The following is a 21,623-nucleotide window of genomic DNA, read 5'->3' as shown; positions in this document are numbered from 1 at the left end:
AAAATCTCCAAATATTTGGAAAATAAGCAGTACACTTTTAACCTATGCATCAAAGAAGAACTCACAGTGGAATTTTTTTTAATTATCAGAATAGTCAAAATTTGGGGGACGTAGCAGAAGCTGTCATTAAAAAGACATTTATACCTTTAAAAACATGTTAGGAAGGAGTTAGACCAGAAAATAATGAAGTAAGAAATATCCAACAGAAAGAAACAATTCCAAAAATTAATTCTTTGAAACAATAAAATTATAAAGCCCCTAGTAAGAAGGACCAAGGGGAAAAAAAAAAAACACTGTATTATAACTAGACAGTGCCAGAGATCCTACGACAGTAAAATTAATGAAAATATTATGAATACACTTCTGCCAATAAATTTGAAATTTTGAATGAAATGAAAATAATTCTAAGAAAAATACACAAATTACTGAAATAGGAAGAAATTTTGAAAATCTGAATAGCCGTTTACTTATTTAAGAAACTAATTCAATCTCCTTCCAAAAAGTAAACCCCATGAGCTGATGGTTCCACTAGTAAATCCTTAGATTTAGTGAAGAAAGTAACAAAATCTTTCAGAATAGGAAAGAAAGAAATATTTTTCAGCTCGTTTTATAAAGCCAGAATAAGAGTGATTCCAAAACAAAGTGATAATACAGAAAAGGCCAGCTTTTCTCACGAACATACATCTAAAATCATAAATGAACTTTGGTAAATTAAATACAGCAATTTTCTTTAAAGTACAAAAACCCATTATAAGAAAATCTGATTTATTCAAGGAATTCAAGGAATAGCCAGGTAAGCATGTCCACATTTATCACTTCTATTCAACCTCAAGGTCAAGAAAAAGAAATATGTCACAAAAATTGGGAAGTAAGAAAGAACACTGTCTTTATTCGTAGATGATATGATTGTTTAGATTACAAAATCCAAAGCCATCCTAAAAATATTAAATTAATTGTAGCAAGGTCTTAGGATTCAAGGTTAACAAACAAAGAATAAGAAAAGAAAATCATGTTTGCTTATTGAGGTACATTTAATTAAAATTTATTTTTAATTATTCATATGGGAAATGCGAAAATGCTGATCAAGTGTTATAGAAGTGTTAACATTGATAGTGAATGATTAAAGCAATATTGAGATCCTTTTTGCAATTTTAAGTGTCTGGTAGATTCAAACATATTTGCTATCTCATAATTTCTTCCAAAACTATTCTTTCCTGGTCTAACTGCATATCTGTTTCCTTTACTCTTTCTCTTTTAAACTAATTCTGCTTAAGGACATGTTCAAGTTGACTGTATAATCTCACAAAGGATTTAAAATATTTTGTGCTGCCTCAAATGTAAGAAAGTTTAAAAAAAACAAATTTAGAAATGTTGGTATGTAGATATATAACCTCAAGAAATTATGAGGATAATAGAATTTTCTAACGTTATACTATCTTTCTTAATAGCCAGCAATACACTATTTCAAACTCTATATGTATTTGATAAGTACTTAGAAAATAATGAATGCATTTGATTGTCTTTTTATCATAATCCAGACTAATTCTTAAATCTAGGAGATTCCATGCTTGTTTAGCCTTTAGGTGAATCTCCCATGAGATAACATTAACAAGACCTGTTGATGATGTTGCTTTTCATGAACTATTTATCAAATTTACAGATAATATTTTCAAGGCACATGACCCTTTCTGCCAGTGTTGTTAATCTATTAGTGCCCAACCATTTGAGGTCTTCAGTTTTGTGTCATTTCATTTCTTTTCTAGGAGGGAGGTCCAAAGATAATCATTTTCTAAGGCAACTTCCTATAGGAGGGAGCTCAATGTTCCCCAACAGCATGGAAATTAATTCTGTGGACTGCCAAAATATGCCATACCACATTCCAAACACCTCAGCCTTACCCCAAATTCTACTTTTCTACAAAGTTCTCTTAAATAATTACACCCGAAAGAAAAGTATGGGAAAGAGCTTCCTCTTTGGTTCATAAAGATTATGCCCATTGTTTAAAATTCTTAATAAATACTCCCCTCCCCCCACTGATGGACACAGGGATACCAAAGAGAAAAAGAGTCGCGTGTTTCCATATTTGTTCAATTCCTCAAATTAGCATTGCTCAGCTTACTGAAGTTCCTCTTTGCCTTCAAATTAGACTCAAAAGTAGTGATTAAAGATGTGACTGCTTCAATGCATCCACCAAATGCCTATACCTCTATACGGTGTTGCTGAAAATCACGGTCATTGATATCTACCAGTGTATCCTCAATCTCGACCCCCAGTTTATTCTACTCCTTTCTCGCCATAGTGTTCAGATAGTCTTGGCTATGTCTCAGGAAGGGTAAAGTGGGTCTTGGTGTTTTGTCTTCAGTAATATCCTTGATATTCCATGCCTCTTTATTTTTGGATCTCACCATTGCCCTCCCACCAGAAGTAAAGTACTGTAGTTCTAACTCTCCTCCATTATGGATGATTGGGATAAAGTCAATCTGAGTTACAATTAATAGATGCGCTACAATTCTAGGGCCATGCCTCGGCCATTAAAGTGGGTGGTTTTATACATCATACCAATTATTTCTATCCTACCAAGAATCACAAGTATTATTCTTAGTGTAATATCACCTGCAAAAATCCTCACAATTCTTAATTTACCACATAGTAGGGCACCTGATACCTGAGTATGTTGAAATTGCACGTCCATTAATTCTTATGCTTGGAGTGGAGAGTACACAGCCATGGGGACTCCCTGAGTCCCTCTCGTCCCTTCTTTTAGGACTATTACATTTAATCATACATTTAAGACTTTGCAAAATAACATTGTATTTTAAATTTGAGAAAACTATTCTAACAACATTTATTCAAATGTATGTAGCATTTCATGTTTATTTGGTACTAATATGCTGGGATTCCCACAGCTTTATGGTATAGATATTATCATGATCACTTTACAGATTAGGAAAATGACATCCACATAATAAAGCTTGTAAACAGCAAACCAAGACTCAGAGCCAGGTCTGATGATCCCAAAAGCTTTAACATATATATTAATGTTACATTATTTATCTTTCTTTTTCTCATCATACCTTCTAAATATAAACTCCAGGAGAAGTTACTGTTATGCAGATCTGTTTTTGTTACCATACTTCCTATTTCATTAAGTCTAACTCTTCAATCCAACATTCAATGCCCACTCTCACTTGACATTTTCTTAGTCTTTTAGTTTTGGAAAGTGCTTGAGACAGGGAGCTAAAATATTTCAGTTCAAGTATAGATCTTCTATTTACTAACTCTATGACAACTTACATACAAGTAAGGAAAATAATTCAATAATGGAGCCGTTAATATTAAATATGTACATTGCAAATATTGCTATTATTTTTGTACTTGCTATTCATTCCAAACATACATTTTTACTTTACCCAAGTCCATTCCCATGCCTTCCTAACTGCTACATTTCTGTCACTCTCCATATTTGCTTTCCCGTCAGATCAACCTAAATCTAATTTTTTTCACTATGTACACTTACAAATTGCCTATGAATTACTAAGATCAACCAAAGTTGGGATTTTCCCCCCAGAATTTTTACAACAATAATTTGTACAATATTTTATCTGCTGATATTTCTAAGAGGTAATATCTAATTTTTCAAGCACTCAAATTTTAGCTTCTTATATAAGAAGTTCCCCTAGAGTGGGGACTTTTCGTTTCACCTTTTTTTTGCCCATGACGGAATGGGGAACTCACAAAATACTTAATAGACTTTTAAAATAAACAGCTGTTTACAACGGATAGGTTAATATTTGGCAGAGAGAATTTTTAAGCAATAGGTTAATGTGAGTCATTCATGTGTTTGTTAAATAAGTTCCATGTTCTTTATCTTCATTTGCCATAATTAATAAATTGTATGTTTTACTATCTGTAGTGTATAAATACCCTTGAGGTGTTTATAATGAGATTCTATCAAAAGGACACTTATAAATTGCAATTATGACATTGAAGCAAGGTCACAAAATATAACTTCACTACAGTTCAGTTGCGCAGTATTTCTTTCTTTAGTCTATAATCAACCTGGTCTTCCGCTGAAGCACGTGCTTATTGCTAAGGTTGGGAAGCTTATCTGAATGTCTAATTTGTTTTAAAGGTAAACCAATGTGATAACTGTAGGAGTTCCTTCAAGTAGTGCTCAGTCTTTCTTAAATAAGAAGATACAGTCTGTTATATAATTCACAGTTACATCTGTTTCCTCTGCAAATCGGCCTCTGGGAACAAAGGGTGACAGATGTGTGGCTGTGCGTCACTGTGAGTTGAAATAAGAAAGACTTTATCCTGGGCTTTGGTCATGTGCACCTGCATCAGCTAGTCTGTTCAACATCATCACATGTCCATTGGTCGTTGATTTTCCTGCCATTTTCTGATGCTAAAATCTGAAAATGATGAACTTGTAGTTTTTTCTTTTTTGGGATCCAGGAAATACTCCTGTGATATTTCCTTTCAGAATTGAAACCTTTGGTTTCAGATATCTAAATCTGTAGCTACATTTTCTATCCAGTCCACTAGGCCAGAGGTCCACCCAACCTGTGCTGCAGTGTTGCCCCAGTCTGACCACATGGCACCACAGCAAGCCTAATAGCTCTGAGCTCAGTTCTCAATGTTACTGATAAACAAACACTGAGTTTGGCTCAGACGAATTATCTCTGAAATGCTACCTCTGCCTTACTTCTGGGGCTGCAACCCATATTAACATAGATAAGCTTGATATTTGGACTTTTTCTACAGTTCCAAACAGGAGCCAGAGGTGAGTGCCCAACCACCTCCGTCCTTTACTCTTCTCCTCATTTACCTTTTATACTTTGTTCCTCTCAATCCAGACTCAGAAGTGTGGAAACTGAGTATCTTCATGGTTGATCCAATCTCCTATTTCTCTTTTCTTTCTCCTTCATGGCACTCCCAGAGACAGAAAGAATTAAGCTTTCTTTGAATAGCATCCCCTCTCTCCATAGCTTAGCTCTGCTCTCAAACTGTCCTGGAGTGTTCCCCTACACTACTGACGTCTGTGCACTTAATACTCCAAGCTAGGGGGTAATTGGGGGGGGTAAAAGGAATGTAAGAAATCCTCCCTTGGGACAATATCTAACTTGAAAGGTTATTGTCCAATAGCATGATCCTTGTTTTGAATGTCAGAAGCCAAATACCACTAAATATGACTAATATACCTACTTCTCTCCGCATTCCCTCTGTTGCAAGTTCTAATCTCCTCTTTCTCTGCCTCACAGCCATCCATTCATCCCCCAAAGTGGATGCCTGGGTAGCCAACTAAGAAGTCTGGTACATTGTACAGAGAAAGACAAGAAAAGTTCGTACTATTAATTCTATTAATAATTGGCATTAGATATTATAACAGATCAGTTTATACTTAGGAAAATGACTGTAATTGCAATGCATCTGCTATCTTTTAGATTTGTTATTTCATGTATACATAGATCTCAAAATCTTATTTAAATTTATAACTATAATATTAGCTTTTAAAAGCACTTTCAACATATACTTATTAAAACTAGACGTTTCTCAGAATACTATTCTTGTGTATGTAGAACTAGTTTTCAAATTTCAATATTTTCTGTTATTCTTAATTTTCAGTTTAAAAATTCATTTGACCACTTATTTTTAATAGAATAGTATTCAAAACTATTAACTAATTCTTTGGTTTCTGCTGCTTTATGTAGAATTTGGAAGAGGACAGCTAATGCTATTGAACTTTAAAATAATTGTCTAAATATTTTACATTTTTAATTTAAATTTCAAATCATTGTATGCTGTGTTTTCAGCCTCTATTTATATAAAATATAATTATCTTAATTGAAGTGCTATGAATCTATACTTATGAATTCTTCTGATACACTGTCAGATGAGGTCTTCATACGCCACATAAATATGTATGGTTTTTGCTTTTCAAAATGATAACATAACACAGCAGGTGTCACGTCTTCATTTAAAAGCTAGCTAAAAATGTTTTCAACATATTCTTTTGATAGACTGTAATATTTTAGTCGTAAACTCAAACTCGATATTCCTTTTCAAGTTTTCACTCTAATTAAATACTGACCTTCTAAATGCCATCATTCTGCCACTGTGTAGGCAATCATGATCAGGTGGGTGGCCCAGATGGATTGTCAAGAGAATATGGAGTTTATGAGTTTCTTCTATAGGAAATATTTTTCTCGATTTGAGTTTAAGGTGTGCTTCTTGTCTGAAAGAACAATTCATTCCAAGAACTGAAGTAATCTCCTAAAAGAATTGAAATAATCTCCTAAATAAGAGGTCAGCAAACTCTGTCCTATGGGCCATATCTGGTGCATCATCTATTTTTTTATTATTATTTTATCACGATCATAACAGCTTACAACATTGTGAAATTTCTATTGTACGTTATTATTAGTCATTCACCATATTGATGTGCCCGTTTACCCCTTAGACGCACTCCTCAACCTCTTCCCCTCTGGTAATCACTAATCTGTTCTCTTTGTCCATATGTTTATCTTCTGCAAATGAGTGTAATCATGTGGTGTTTGTCTTTCTCTTTCTGGCTTATTTCACTTAACATAATACCCTCAACGTCCATCCACGTTGTTGCTAATGGGACTGTTTTGTCATTTTTTATAGGTGAGTAGTATTCCATTGTGTGTGTTTGTGTGTGTGTATAGATATATATACATATATATATATATGACATCTTCTTTATCCAATCATCAGTTGATAGGCACTTGGGTTGCTTCCACATCTTGGCTATTGTGAATAACGCTGCAATGAACATAGAGGTGCATACCTCTCTTTCAATGGTTGATTTCAAGTTCCTTGGATAAATACCCTGTAGTGAGATAACTGGGTCCTATGGTATTAATTTTAATAATTTAATTTAATTTTTTAATTTTTAAGTTTAACTTTTTAATTAATTTTTAATTTTTTGAGAAATCTCCATACTGTTTTCCATAGTGGCTGCACCAGTTTGCATTCCTACCAGCAGTGTATGAGGGTTCCTTTTTCTCCACAACCTCTCCAACATTTGTTATTTTTTCTTGGTAATTATAGCAATTCTAATGGGTGTAAGGTGATATCTCATTGTAGTTTTGATTTGCATTTCCCTAATGATTAGTGATGTTGAACATTTTTCATGTGCCTATGGGCCATATGTATATCTTTGGAAAAATGGCTGTTCATATGCAGTGCCCATTTTTTGGTCAGATTGTTTGTTTTACTGTCATTCAGTTGTGTGAGTTCTTTATATATTTTGTAGATTACCCCTTGTCAGCTATATGATTTGAAAATATTTTCTCCCAGTTGGCAGGTTGTCTTTTCATTTTGTTCCTGGTTTCCTCTGCCTTGCAGAAGCTCTTTAGTCTGATGAAGTCTCATTTGTTTATTTTTTCTTTTTGCTTCCCTTGCCCAAGTAAACATGCTACTCAAAAAGATGTTTCTAAGGCCAATGTCAAAGAGTGTACTGCCTATAGTTTCTTCTAGGAGTTTTAAGTTTTGACATCTTACCTTCAAGTCGTTAATCCATTTTGAGTTAATTTTTGTGTACAGCAAAAGATAATCGTCTACTTTCATTCTTTTGCATGTGGCTGTCCAGTTTTCCCTACACCATTTATTGAAGAGACTTTACTTTTTCCATTGTATGTTCTCAGCTTCTTTATCAAAGATTAGCTGTCTGTTGATGTGTGATTTTACTTCTGGGCTCTCAATTCTGTTCCATTGAGCTGTGTGTCTGGTTTTGTACCAGTACCATGCTGCTTTGATTAGGATAGCTTTGTGGTATATTTTGAAGTCAGGGTTTATGATGCCTCCAGCTTTGTTCTTTATCCTCAGGATTGCTCTAGCTATTCAGGGTGTTTTGTTGTTCCACATGAATTTTAGGATTCTTTGTTCTATTTCCATGAAGAATGTCATTGAGATTCTGATTGGTATTGTGTTGAATCTGTAGATTGCTTTAGGTAGTATGGATATTTTAACCATGTTTTTTCTTCCAGTCCATGTTCATGCAATATCATTCCACTTGTTTATGTCATCATCGATTTCTTTCAATAATGTCTTACAGTTTTCGGTGTATAGGTCTTTCACTTCCTTGGTTAACTTTATAGCTAGATATTTTATTCTTTTTGGTGTGATTGCAAATTGGATTGCATTCTTAAGTTCTCTTTCTGTTAGTTTGTTATTAGAATATAGAAATGCAACTGATTTTTTTTTTTTTAAGATTTTATTTTTTCCTTTTTTCTCCCCAAAGCCCCCCGGTACATAGTTGTGTATTCTTCGTTGTGGGTTCTTCTAGTTGTGGCATGTGGGACGCTGCCTCAGCGTGGTCCGATGAGCAGTGCCATGTCCGCGCCCAGGATTCGAACCAACAAAACACTGGGCCGCCTGCAGCGGAGCGCGCGAACTTAACCACTCGGCCACGGGGCCAGCCCCCTAAATGCAACTGATTTTTATAAGTTGATTTTGTACCCTGAAACTTTGTGGTAGTTGTTGATTATTTCTAATAGTTTTCCAATAGATTCTTTAGGGTTTTCTATATATAGAATCATCTCATTTGCAAACAGTGAGAGTTTCACTTCTTCCTTGCGAATTTGGATACCTTTTATTTATTTTTCTTGCCTATTTTCTCTGGACAAAACGTCCAGTACTATGTTGAATAGGAGTGCTGAGATTGGGCGCCCTTGTCTTGTTCCTGTTCTCAAAGGGATGGCTTTCAGTTTGTCCCTGATGAGTATGATGTTGGTTGTGGATTTGTCATATATGGCCTTTATTATGTTGAGGTACTTTCCTTCTATTCCCATTTCACTGAGAGTTTTTATCATAAATAGATGCTGTATCTTGTCAAATGCTTTCTCTGCATCTATTGAGATGATCGTGTTATTTTTATTATTCATTTTGTTAATGTGATGTATCACATTGGTTGATTTGTGGATGTTGAACCATCCCTGCATCCCTGGAATGAATCCCACTTCACCATGGTGTATGACCCTTTTAGTGTATTGCTGTTTTCAGTTTGCCAATCTTTTGTTGAGGATTTTTGCATCTATGTTCATCAGCAATATTGGCCTGTAATATTCCTTCTTTGTGTGGTCCTTCTCTGTCTTTGGGATCAGGGTGATATTGGCCTCAGGGAATGAGTTAGGCAGTATTCCATCTTCTTCAATTTTTTGGAGTAGTTTGTGAAGGATAGGTATTAAATCTTCTTTGGATTTTTGGAAGAATTCTCCAGAGAAACCATCTGGTCCTGGACTTTTACTTTTTGGGAGGTTTTTGATTACTATTTCAATCTCTTTATTTGTGAATGGGTGTATTCAGATTCTCTATTTCTTCTTGATTCAGTTTTTGGGAGGTTGTATGAGTCTAAGAATTTATCCATTTCTTCTAGATTGTCCAATTTGTTAATATATAATTTATCATAGCATTCTTTTATAATCCTTTGTATTTCTGTGGTGTCCATTGTAATTTCTCCTCTTTCATTTCTGATTTTATATAGTTGAGACTTCTCTCTTTTTTTCTTGGTGAGTCTGGCTAAGGACTTTTCAATTTTGTTTCCCTTCTCAGAGAACCAGATCTTTGTTTCATTGATCCTTTCTGTTTTTGTGGTTTCTATTTCATTTATTTCTGCTCCAATTTTTATTATTTTCCTCCTTCTGCTGACTTTGGGCTTTGGTCTTCTTTTTCTAGTTCTGTTAGGTGTAGCTTAAGATTACTTATTTGAGATTCTTCTTGTTTGTTAAGGTGGACCTGTATTGCTACAAATTTCTCTCTTAGGACTGTTTTTGCTGCATCCCATATGAGTTGCCATGGTGTATTTTCATTTTCATTTGTCTCCAGATATTTTTTGATTTCTCCTTTAACTTCTTCAATGATCCATTGGTTGTTCAGTAGCATGTTGTTTAACCTCCATGTATTTTTCACTTCCCCAGCTTTTTCCTTGTGGTTGATTTCTAGTTTCATAGCATTACGGTTGGAAAAGATGCTTGATATGATTTCAATCTTCTTAAATTTATTGAGGCTTGCCTTGTTTCCCAACATATAGTCTATCTTTGAAAATGTTCCATGTACACTTGAGAAGAATGTGTATTCTGCTGATTTTGGTTGGAGTGTTCTATATATATATATTAAGTCCATCTGGTCTAGTTTTTTGTTTAATTCTACTACTTCCTTCTTGGCTTTCTGTCAAGATGATCTATCAATTGATGTAAGTGGGATATTGAGGTCCCCTACTATTATTGTGTTGCTGTTAATTTCTCCTTTTAGGTCTGCTAATAGTTGCTTTATGTACTTTGGTGCTCCTCTGTTAGGTGCATATATATTTACAAGTGTTGTGTCATCTTGGTGGAGTGTTCCTTTGATCATTATATACTACTCCTCTTTGTCTCTCATTGCCTTTTTTGTCTTGAATTCTGCTTTGTATGATGTAAGTATGGCAACACCTGCTTTCTTTTGTTTGCCATTAGCTTGGAGTATCATCTTCCATCCCTTCCCTCTGAGCCTGCGTTTGTCTGTAGAGCTGAGATGTGTTTCCTGGAGGCAATATATTGTTGGGTCTTGTTTTTTAATCCATTCCAGTACTCTGTGCCTTTTGATTGGTAAATTCAATCTATCTACGTTTAGAGTGATTATTGATATATGAGGGCTTAATATTGCCATTTTATCACTTGTTTTATGGTTTTTCTGTATTTCCCTTGTTTCTCATCCCATGTATTTTTGACTGCCAGTTGACTTGTATTTCTCTATGATGGTTTTCTCAGTTTTCTATTTACTTATCATTTGTGATTCTGTTCTGTTTTTTTGTGGTTACTGTGAGGTTTGTGTAAAAGATCTCATAGATGAGATAGTCCATTTTCTGATAAACTTTTACATCCTTAGGCTAAGCAGGTTCCATCACTTTCCTCTTCCCCATATAAGTTATTGTTGTCACAACTTAGACTGTTTTGTGTTACGAGTTTGTGATTAAAATGAAGTGACTCTAGTTATTTTTGATGCTTTCCTTCTCTTTATCTTTAATGTTATAATTAAGCTTTTGCTAACCTGTTCTGATAGAGAGCTGCAATTTTCTGATTTTGTCTCTCTATTTATCTCCTTGCTCACGGTGTTGTAAGCCTTTCTTCTTCTTTTTCTTTTTTCAGGTATGAAGGCTTTCTTGATCATTTCCTGTAGGAGGGTGGGGTCTTGTGGCAATGAACTCCCTCGGTTTTTGTTTATCTGGGAAAATTTTTATTTCTCCAAAGTATCTGAAGGATATTTTCGCTGGGTAGACTATTCTTGGCTGAAAAGTTTTGTCTTTCAGAATTTTGAATATATCATTCCACCCTCTCCTAGCCTGTAAGGTTTCTACTGAGAAATCCACTGAAAGCCTGACAGGGGTTCCTTTGTAGGCTATTTTCTTCCGCCTTGCTGCCCTTACTATTTTGTCTTTGTCATTGAATTTTAGCAGTTTTACTAACATATGCCTTGAACAAGGTCTTTTTAAATTGATGTAATTAGGAGTTCTATTAGCTTCATTTACATGTAATTCCAGCTCCTTCCCCAGGTTTGGGAAGTTCTCAGCTATTATTTGAACAGGCTCTCTGTTCCTTTTCCCCTCTCTTCTCCCTCTTGAATACCTATAATCCTTATGTTGCATTTCTAATTCTCTAGCTTACAGATTCTTTCTTCATAATGTCAGCTCTATTTTTTAAGGACACCAGATTTTCCTTTATCTGAATTATTGTGTTTTTCATCTCCAACATTTCTGATTGGGTTTTTTTTAAACAGTTTCAATCTCTTGTGAATAATTCCCTTGGCTCATTAATTTTATTCCTTATTTCATTGAGCTGTCTTTCTGAGTGTTCTTGTATCCTGTTGAGTTTCTTTATGATAGCTATTTTGAATTATTTGTCATTTAGGTTGTAAATTTCTGTGACTTCAGGATTGATTTCTTGATACTTGTCATTTCCCCTCTGCTCTGGAGTTTTAATGTACTCTTCATGCTATTTGATGCAGTGGACTTGTGCAGTTGTATAGTAGTAGTATCTGGTCGCAGATTCCACCTGCCACCCCGGTTGAGGAGGGCAGGAGTTGTATCTTCTGAGCCCTCTACAACCCCTGGCACATGTCTGTCCATTGGAAGCTCTGATGACAGGACCCATCTGCGTTTGCCTGCTGGCCACTACCGCTTTACACACATATGTGCAGGCACTCTGGGAGGGATCCTCTGTTCTGGACAACCAGCCTATCTGGTGTGACAGCTGGGAGGTGGGAGGGGGGCTTTCTTTCACATGCACAATCCCCTGCTGCACTCACTGTATGCCAGCTTGGGCTGCTTGGCTTGGTATAGGAATCCCTGCACTTGCTGAGCTGCCTCGGTATAGAGAGTTCCCACAGGCTGGGAAGCAACTCTGAGACCACAAGCATTCCCATAGAAGGCTGCCTTTTCCCCCTTCTTCTCTTGGTGTCATGTGCTGTAGATCACAGCCACTCAGGGAGGGAAAGGAGATCACCTTACTGCCTTCCACTGCCTCCCAGGGGGATCCAGCAGTCCAGCACCCCACCTTCAGATGTATGGCTGTGCAGATCTCTCAGACATCTGTTGTGTTGTGTGAAAGTCCTCTGTTGGTTTATCAATGTCCTTTTTGCTGTATTTTAGGGCGAGAGACTAAGGGAAGAGCTCACTCTACCATGTTTCTGATGTCATTTCTCCATTACTTATTTTTGTAAATAAAGTTTTATTGGAACACAGCCACATCCATTCATCTATGTATTGTTAAAGACTGCTTTTGTGTTTTATGGTATTGTTGAGTACTTGCAACAGAGACCTTATGCAAAGCTGAAAATATTTACCACTTGGCCCTTTACAAGAAAATTTTGCCAATTCATATCTTAAATTAAAGATAGATTGTAAGTACTTCAAATTATATCAATTCGGAAATGAAATGCATGTCCTTGTGATATAATGGTAATACTTATATGGCATTTACCATGTGGTACCCTATTCTGAATAATTTTGATGTATTAACTCATTAAATCACCACCATAATTTTATGAGATACAGTAACTGGCAGAGCTTGGATTCAAACCCAAAATATCTGACTTCAGAGTCATTGCTCTTAAACAGCAGTCTATTCAAGCTCCTGTACATGATAAGTTTCTTATCATTGCAAGTGTTCATCTGGCTTACTGAAAACCTGCCAGAGATTATCAGTAAAGAGGAGACTTTTAAGGTCATCATTTTCCACCATAAAATCCCATGAATTTGTCATATCCAGATCAACAGAGAGAAAAAAAACTTCTTTAACTTCAAGAAGATCCACTGTTTGATAGTTTTATGACATGATAAAAGTTAGATATTTTCAAATTAGAAACAAGCTAAGCATCCAAGAAGTCAAGTATTTGAGCTTTTAACCTCATGGAGAAAAATGATTCCGAAGAAGTCATGGAGCATGAAAAGTATTTTCCCACAATTCACTTAGTCTCTGATCCAATTAAAGACCACTACTATGTTATGTGGAATTTTCCAACTTAACAGAAAGTCATTTTTCCTATTAAAAATTAATATATAAACAAAGTTATTAAAACAATAAAATCTGACTCATTGACACCTGCCACTGTTAGCTAAAAAGAGATATCTATTTAGGAATATGCAGGATCACTTATGGTTCAGACACATGTAAGATGCATCTGTGTCTATGAAGAAGATCACCTTGCTCTGTTTTCCAACAAGATGAATAACAAAGTCCCATGAAACAACCACCCACCCCAGTCACCATTCTCCCCAAGTCACTATTAAAAGAGATTGCTTAGAACCCTGGATCCCAAGAATATTCATCGCCTCGCACTCAGTATCTCTTTCTCAAGAAAAGAGATCCAGAATAGCAAGACAGTCTTATTCCCTTTTCCCTGGTCTCCCAGCATTCCCATTAATTCTTGTTCTCACCTCCTGCTCCATCCCTTGATCTCACATGAAGTTCTGACTCTCTTTCTCTGGTGCTGTGGAAAGAGAATTAGATCTAAAATTAGAGAGTCTGGTGCCATATTCTGATTCTGGAGAACTCAGCATGTGTACAGTAGTGGCTCACTTCTCTTTATTTACTTTCATAATCCTTATTAACAGAGAGAGCGTAATGATATCTATCTCATAGGATTTGGAGAAGACAAATGTAAAAGGATATATAAAAACTCCTAGAAAAAAGCTATCATGCATTATTAAGTATTCAGTGTACACTTGTTCAGTCTGAAATAAAATGATCAATTAATCTTTTCTTACTAAAGCTCAGTCATGGATGTACCTAAGTTATTGTTATATTCATTATTCTATTCTTTTTCACTTAGTGTATGGTTTAAAATTTCCATAATAAAATAAAGTCTCTTTTAGGACAGATTGTGATGAAAATTAGAATGCTGAAAGAAAGTTACACATAAAGTCGCTTCATATCTGAAAAAAAAAATGTTCTTTAGATGCTAATGGAGGAGATAAACAGTGCATAAGATTTAAGTTTTTTCAATAGATTTTGGATGAGACTAAACTTCTCACCTGTATGCATATTTGCCTCAAATTTATATGTGCATGAAATTATTTTCCATTGTTATCTAACAATACCATGATTTTCCCAAATATTGTTTATAATAGCTACTGTAAGCACAAAGCATATCTGTGGAATTCTGAGGAAAAAACAGTAAGGTCAGACAAACTCAACCCTGTGTCAAAAACAATGTTTTGACTCATTTTAAGGGAATGTGTGCTTCAGCAGAGGCTGGATTGCAAATTGTGGCAAAATCTACAAACAATAGTAATCAGAAGTCCTGCACAGCAATGGCTTCCAGTCATAATTTGGTCTCTTTAGACATTTCTATCTTCAAATAATAAGGGATGGTGTAAACGATTACCATATGATTCTTTCAAATTTGCGAAAAATTATATCAAGTTCACTTCTCCTTCCACCCAGGGGCAAGATTCAGCTATTCTGAATTAAATAATGTTTCAGCTACACCATCTGCTTTTGATGCTACATAATTTATGAAAAGATTGAAGAGAATGGTAGGCATGCCTTATTTTTAACATTACCTTCCTTTCATTCTTCACAAAAACTACTACTAGAATAATCCAAGGTTTTTTTGCGTTGAAACACTCAAAAACTAATATACGATGTAGTCCCCCTTACTGAAATGCAGACTTTGCTGGCAGAGTGGAGGTTGTGTCCTACTGTTTAAAAAAGGGAGTCAAGGACTGGTAAGTATTATAGATTTTATACATATTCAATATTCTATGAGTACTCAATTTATTTTCAAAAATAATAACATATAAATATGAACTTTTAGCACCAAAGCTGGGATTTCTGAAGAGGTCACACAAAATTTAGCTCTTATGAATGTATGCTTGGGCAACATAAATGGAATCTCTTGGAGAATCTTGTATGGGGTACTCTACTTTGTAATTAAGTGTTCTTATTAAGCATGAGAAAATAATATCTCTGCCTGGTTAAATGAGCTCTGCACAGGAGCAAAAGATTGTTTTCTATCATTGCTAATTCAATTATATGCAGTATTTATTAATATTTATCATTAATACTGACACTTCACACATTAATCAGCTGTCATAGCATTGTCATAAACCTATCAATTCTTTCATTATGATGAATTTACATTCATTTCTATGAGACATCCATTAAATCGTTAGACTAGCCCATAAATTAAACTAAGAAATTATTTTATAAGTCCCATGTTCAGAAGTATCCTCCACAACTAGGAGGACCTGCAACTAAGATATATACAACTGTGTACAGGGTGGGGTCTGGGGAGATAAAGCAGAAAAAAAAAAAAGTATCCATTCAGCATGCCTTTAAAAATTGTTATAAACAGAGTTGTAGATTACATTTCTTAGCTTTCTTTTGGGTTATATTGATCTTCAACTCTCACTTTTTAAAGGATATTTTACCTATAATCCAAAACAAAGTATACAGAATGATGAACAAATATTACTCTGAAAGCAGAAAAATTGAAAGATATTTTACACTTTGAAGACTCCACGCCATTTTTCAATAGTAGAAGCTTCCTGACTAATTAGAGGACCCTACAAGCAAGTAATATCATTATATCATAGAACTCTATTAATGAGGTCTTCTAGGAACTTGTCCAATATATTGAAAGAAAGTCTTCCTCCTTTGGCTTCTCCCGGTTACTTTTGCTTCAATTTACAGACATCTCCCACCTGCAGGCTGTGGCCAGGACTGTTCCTGTTTGAAGAGAGAACTATCTCAGCAGCCTCAGTCTCACAGTCTTGCAGCCCTAAAATTTAGTCACATTTCCAGTCCTGGTATTTCATGGGCAATGCCTATCAGCTTCTTTATAATTGCCACCACTGCAACCTTCTCGCCTGTGGACTTTTGTTCCAACAGTTCAGGTTATGATGTACCCAGAAAAAGCAAGCTGTGCCTGGAATTCAGACACTCCCTACTCTGCTTCCTCAATAGTGTAACCTAATACTTCTCAATGTGAGAGTTTTGAAACACACTCAGCAGAGTCATCATGTTTATTTGGTAAATACAGCTCTCTGGGTGTGGAGTATATGGGAATTCTTTGCCTTATCTTCACAAGTTTTCCGTAAATCTAAAACTGTTCTAAAATTTAAAGTATGTTTTAAAAAATGCAGCTTTCTAGATTCCAAACTATATCTGCTAAATCACAATTTCTAGAAGGGGTATGAGGAAAATTGCATTGTAACAAACACCTAAGCTGATTCTTATGGACACTAGAGTTTTTGCACTAAGAGCAGACTTGTGCCCTCTACATTCTCTTCAGTATTGTCCAATTGGCTGACAAATCCACCTTCAATGACAATCTGGGACCATGAATGCTATTATCACTCTTTGTCCATGACTCATGTTCTTGGATTTATCTATTGAGGGGAATAGCTTCCTAGGCATAGAAATTACATCTTCACCTGGCAGCAAATGTAAGCATGCCAAACCCCCAAGGGATCTCCCAAAATTGAGAATCGGCATAAACACCAACTTTCTCTCACCAGGTCCAACCTCAAGTATTGGGCTAATGGACCTTGCCCTGCCTGCCTTCTTTTGCCTAGATCATGAAAGGCCCCTCACTGCCACACTCCTGAGTAAGGATGGAGGAACAGAAAAGGATGAGAAACCCTGTTTTGAAAAAGAAACGTTGCCTTGCCATCACAACATCCTAAAAAATAAACACAGAGGTGTGGTAAGTGGGAGTATTTAATATGTTTCTTATGGCTTTCTAGAATCAGGAAGTTAATTATTATTTATTACTTACATTATTTACTTATAGTTATTTATTTGTTTTAAAGTTTCTCATTAAGTAACCACAAAATATAAATATTACTAACTACTTACTAAGTGTAATGACTGATATTATAATTAATGTAATACAATTATGATAAAATTGCTGAATCACCCAGCACCGTTTGTAAAATGATCTAAAATTTGGCACATTCACTTTGTATGAAAAAGTCTTAAGAAATTCTAAAAATTACTTTGCGAAAATAACCAGATTACTATTGAGTCTTTTTAAATGATGTTTACCAATCTTTTTCCTCACAGGAGCCCATAAAACAAAACTGATATTATTTTAAGGCACAAATTATGCCACCTATCCCACTTAGCCCTCTCATTTACCCTTTAAGACCACTTTTCCTACTGTTCCATTTACATATACCTTTCAATCTCCTGGTCCCAAAATGATTGCAAAGAGTTATGTTTCCAACAAACTTCTTAAATTACTTGATTTTAATCTTGTCTGTTTTCATAAGATTTAAATTAATGAAGAGAAAATGTCTATGTGCGCCTAACTTCAGAAAAGGCTGAAATATTAAAACAATGTGCCAAAACCCAATTCACATCACCCAGCGCTGGGGAGCCCGGGTCAGGCGGGCTGCTCTTGCTCAGTGGGGACCATGCCAGAAACAACTAGTCATTGTGGAGAATTGTTTAAAAATGAATGTGCTGAAGATTTGCTGATTCACATTCATTATCCACTGACCTCTTCTCAATGGATTTCACAAAGAGAAGCAAAACTAATTACCTCAGGCCAGGCTGTCTGAAAAATAATGGCACAGTGATTTAGAGAAAAGCATTCACGCTGTAGAGGCCTCTTGGAATAGTGTATATTTTTAAAATTAAATATCACACTTTTTTTGATGATAAAACTTTTTCATTTGAACTAATGCACCATCGTTTCTTTTTTAAAATCAGTACTAAGCAATGAAGATTTTTTGTGGGCTAAATATCAATAATATTACTTTGCTTCATGTTAAATTATTTTAACATACTTGAAAAGAAGCTTGAAAAAATATTGGAGATTGTATGTGTAGAGGGGAAGCTTTAGCCATGAGGGAAGAAAATAATGTGATAAACCATTGGGAAGGCTAGAGTAAGTTATTTATTAACACTATTTATTATCTGTCTTAATTTACCACAAAAATAATTTTGTTGTTTCTTGATAAAACATGCATAATGAATAAAGAGAATGTTTTCTTTTCAAACTTGCCTTGTTACAAGGGTTTACTGATCTCATTGATATGCAGGGAAATTTTGCAAATCCTTTTATAACTTAGCGTAGAATAGGTAGTGGTGACAACATGGAAATTTATTGTTTTGGAGGAAGGCAAACTATCAGAGTTTTGTTAGTAGAAATATAATGTGTGGCGTCAGTGCATTTGAAGACACACGGAGGTCACAAGACCTTAGTGAAAAATGACCAAAATAAAAACAGGGGAACTGTAAAATGATTCCATTCTTATGACCACAAAAGTGAGGCAAATCAAGAAGACAGCGAAAGTTTGACCTAATGCTGGACAGAATTCTCACTCCCAGAAGCCCTACTAACAGGGTCCTCTCTCACTGCCAAAGAATAATCATACGCAAATTAGTAAAGAGGAGTTAGAGATGGAAACTTACTCTAGTAGTCCAGTTGCCTCCACTTTGGATAAAGTCTGGAGGGGTTTGGAAGGGAATTATATTGTATTCAAAAGCTAAGGTCAAGAGGAAAACAAATTAAGTTGTATACAAAATGTTAATGTACATCCTCACATTGGAAGAACTGGCTTCGATCCATGCAAGTTATTTTTTCCTACTGAGCCTTGTAAAGCCACTTTAAGTAGCAAATCACATAATTCATCTCTACCTTGTTTCACCAGTGCCACTAGTACCCGACTTGGGCTGGCCAAGAGCAGAAGCTCACTTGGCTTCCTTGAGCTGGGATCAAGGAGGAGGAAGGCTGCTTCCCATCTGCCCCCTGCCTGTTTTCACATAGGAGAGGGCCATGGGATTAAAAGCAGAAGTCAACTGGTGAAAATCATATCCATCTTTTCCCTTTTTTTCCTCTTTATCTTAATCTGCCCTGCTCCCTGTAGAAGAAAGCAAAGAGAAACTTCTTTAATTTAATGAAGAGAAAGTATCATAGTGCCATTTTTTCTAGTTTTAATTGGCAGAACCTGACAATTCCTATAAGTCCTAAGAATTATGGCAGAAACAAACATATTTCTTGAGCCTAAAAAAGAATAAATGAGAAAAATATTAGTACTTTGTGGAATGAGCAAGTAAATGTATAATCTTTAGTTATTCACAATAGGCACAAATAGATTATCCTGCTTCCTTCAATGGTAAGAACAAACATTCACGTAAATATTCATATGCAATATATTACATACATTACACTAAATATGAAAATTTTATTTTTATAATATATATCCGATTGGTTGTACAGACAACATAGAAGACATGATGACACCTGACCAAAAAGAACACAGTTTTATTGCAGTTGTATTTACAATTGTTTTAAACTTCTTAACTTTCTGTCAAATTGGTTATCATTATCTGTTCTTTGGTTTTTTTCTAAATACTTTCACAAAAGTGACTTTGTCTTTTGGCAAACTGTTACTCAAAACACTTGTGAAGACCTTTTCTAGATGCCCCACCACAAAATCCACTACCTACTATATCTACTACTTGATAACCTTGTGCCAATGTCTCTCTTACTAAAATTGTCACAACACTGTAATTATAGATGTGCCCTCAAGACACTTTTTGGTTGAATGCCAAATAGTTGAATGTTAAAAGCAATAATTAGGGGAAGCCAACTAATACTATCATAGAATGAACTTATAAGACTTGAAGAAAAATTAGGAAAATTTCCCCCAAAGGTAATTATGATCACAATTTCATTACTAAAAATGCTAACAGTCAATTCTAATAGTTTGAAAATTTAATTAGGAAAAACTTTCTCCACTCACTTCCAAATGTGGTTGATGGCTGTCAGATGTTTTGGGATAATTCTGCCAGTATAGGCTACTGTTGATGGTAACATTGCCACAAAGCTTGAAAGTTTTCCATCCTCTAGATAAAGATTTATCAGCTCTTCAATTCCTGTGATTTCATTAAATCAATCCCTCCAATTGGAATTGGTTGTATTACTTGGAGAAGATTCTGCATATTTTCAGAAGACTTAAAAATGTCCTCACATATTACTTTATCAGCAATATTTTTGCTTAGTTGTTGTTTTACACTCACCTACCTGATATAAAATGTCCCTTAATCTTGGATCTAGAAATATAGCAATGGAGAAATTTAATTGGCTTCAATATAAGAAAATTCCAAATTCCCACCTGTATCCCAGCTTTCATTCCATGCACACTCATTTCAGAACGTTCTGTGAAGCAAAATGTGGGGAGACTCTTTATTAGCAGGCACAAAGTAAGAAATACTTCTGCTTGCAAGTCATACCAGTTGGGTGATTAGTTTAGCAGATTCTAACAAATAAACTATGTTCTCTACAAGCAAGCTGTCTTATAAGTTAGTATTGTTATTGGCAGAGCACACTATTAAATCTTGCCATAATTTAATCTTCTTTAAAAATGTAATAACTTCTATTCCATCTTGTTTGAACATCTGATATCTGACAAAGCAGTTCCGTCATCGTTTTTATGTCATGTAGACAGTTTTTGGATTAAGTAGAGTGATATTATTAGCTCACTATTTTCTTGCTCAAGGGCAGAAAAAATTTCTGTTTTATAATTACTTTTATAACACAGAATTAAAGGATGTGAAAAAGTATCTACCATCTGCTTACTTACATGTCCCTCCTTGCCCTCACCACAATTGTTTTGTCAGTCACAATTATATGACATTTGTTCTACTGATTTTCCATTCCATAAATAGTTCAATCAGATCCTCTCAGTTGTTAGCTATGTGAGACCTAGAAATTTCTCAACAAGTAAGCAGAAGGATAATTAAATTCTTCATTAACTCAACCTAGTAAAACTTTAAAACAATTTATCTTCAGGGGCCAGCCCGGTGGCACATGTTAAGTTTACATGTTCTGTTTTGGCAGCCCGGGGTTCATTCGTTCAGATCCCAGGTGCAGACCTACACACTGCTCGTCAAGCCGTGCTGTGGCAGTCATGTCACAGATAAAGTAGAGGAAGATGGGCACAGATGTTAGCTCATGGCCAGTCTTCCTCAGTGAAGGGAGGATGACTGGTGGCAGATGTTAGCTCAGGGCTAACCTTCCTTAAAAAAAAAAAAATTATCTTCATATCTAAATGTGTGATTATAAAATAAGAAAAATACTTACTCAATAATATTGTTAACTTTTTT

General features: G+C 35.2%; 1 long non-coding RNA gene across 1 annotated transcript in view; it reads right to left on the bottom strand.

Annotated features, from left to right (window-relative positions):
• LOC138923469 (uncharacterized) overlaps nucleotides 1–21,623 on the bottom strand; it is a 76,854-nt gene that overhangs the window by 33,988 nt on the left and 21,243 nt on the right. Inside the window, exon 3 of the long non-coding RNA XR_011437115.1 lies at nucleotides 13,937–13,989. This is a non-coding gene — a long non-coding RNA (uncharacterized lncRNA). The remainder of the gene's footprint in view (nucleotides 1–13,936; nucleotides 13,990–21,623) is intronic.

This window comes from Equus caballus, chromosome 3, assembly GCF_041296265.1.
Source record: "Equus caballus isolate H_3958 breed thoroughbred chromosome 3, TB-T2T, whole genome shotgun sequence".
Lineage (NCBI taxonomy): Eukaryota > Metazoa > Chordata > Mammalia > Perissodactyla > Equidae > Equus > Equus caballus.
Note: the sequence above shows the minus strand (reverse complement) of the source record. Positions and strands in the feature narration are given on the sequence as shown.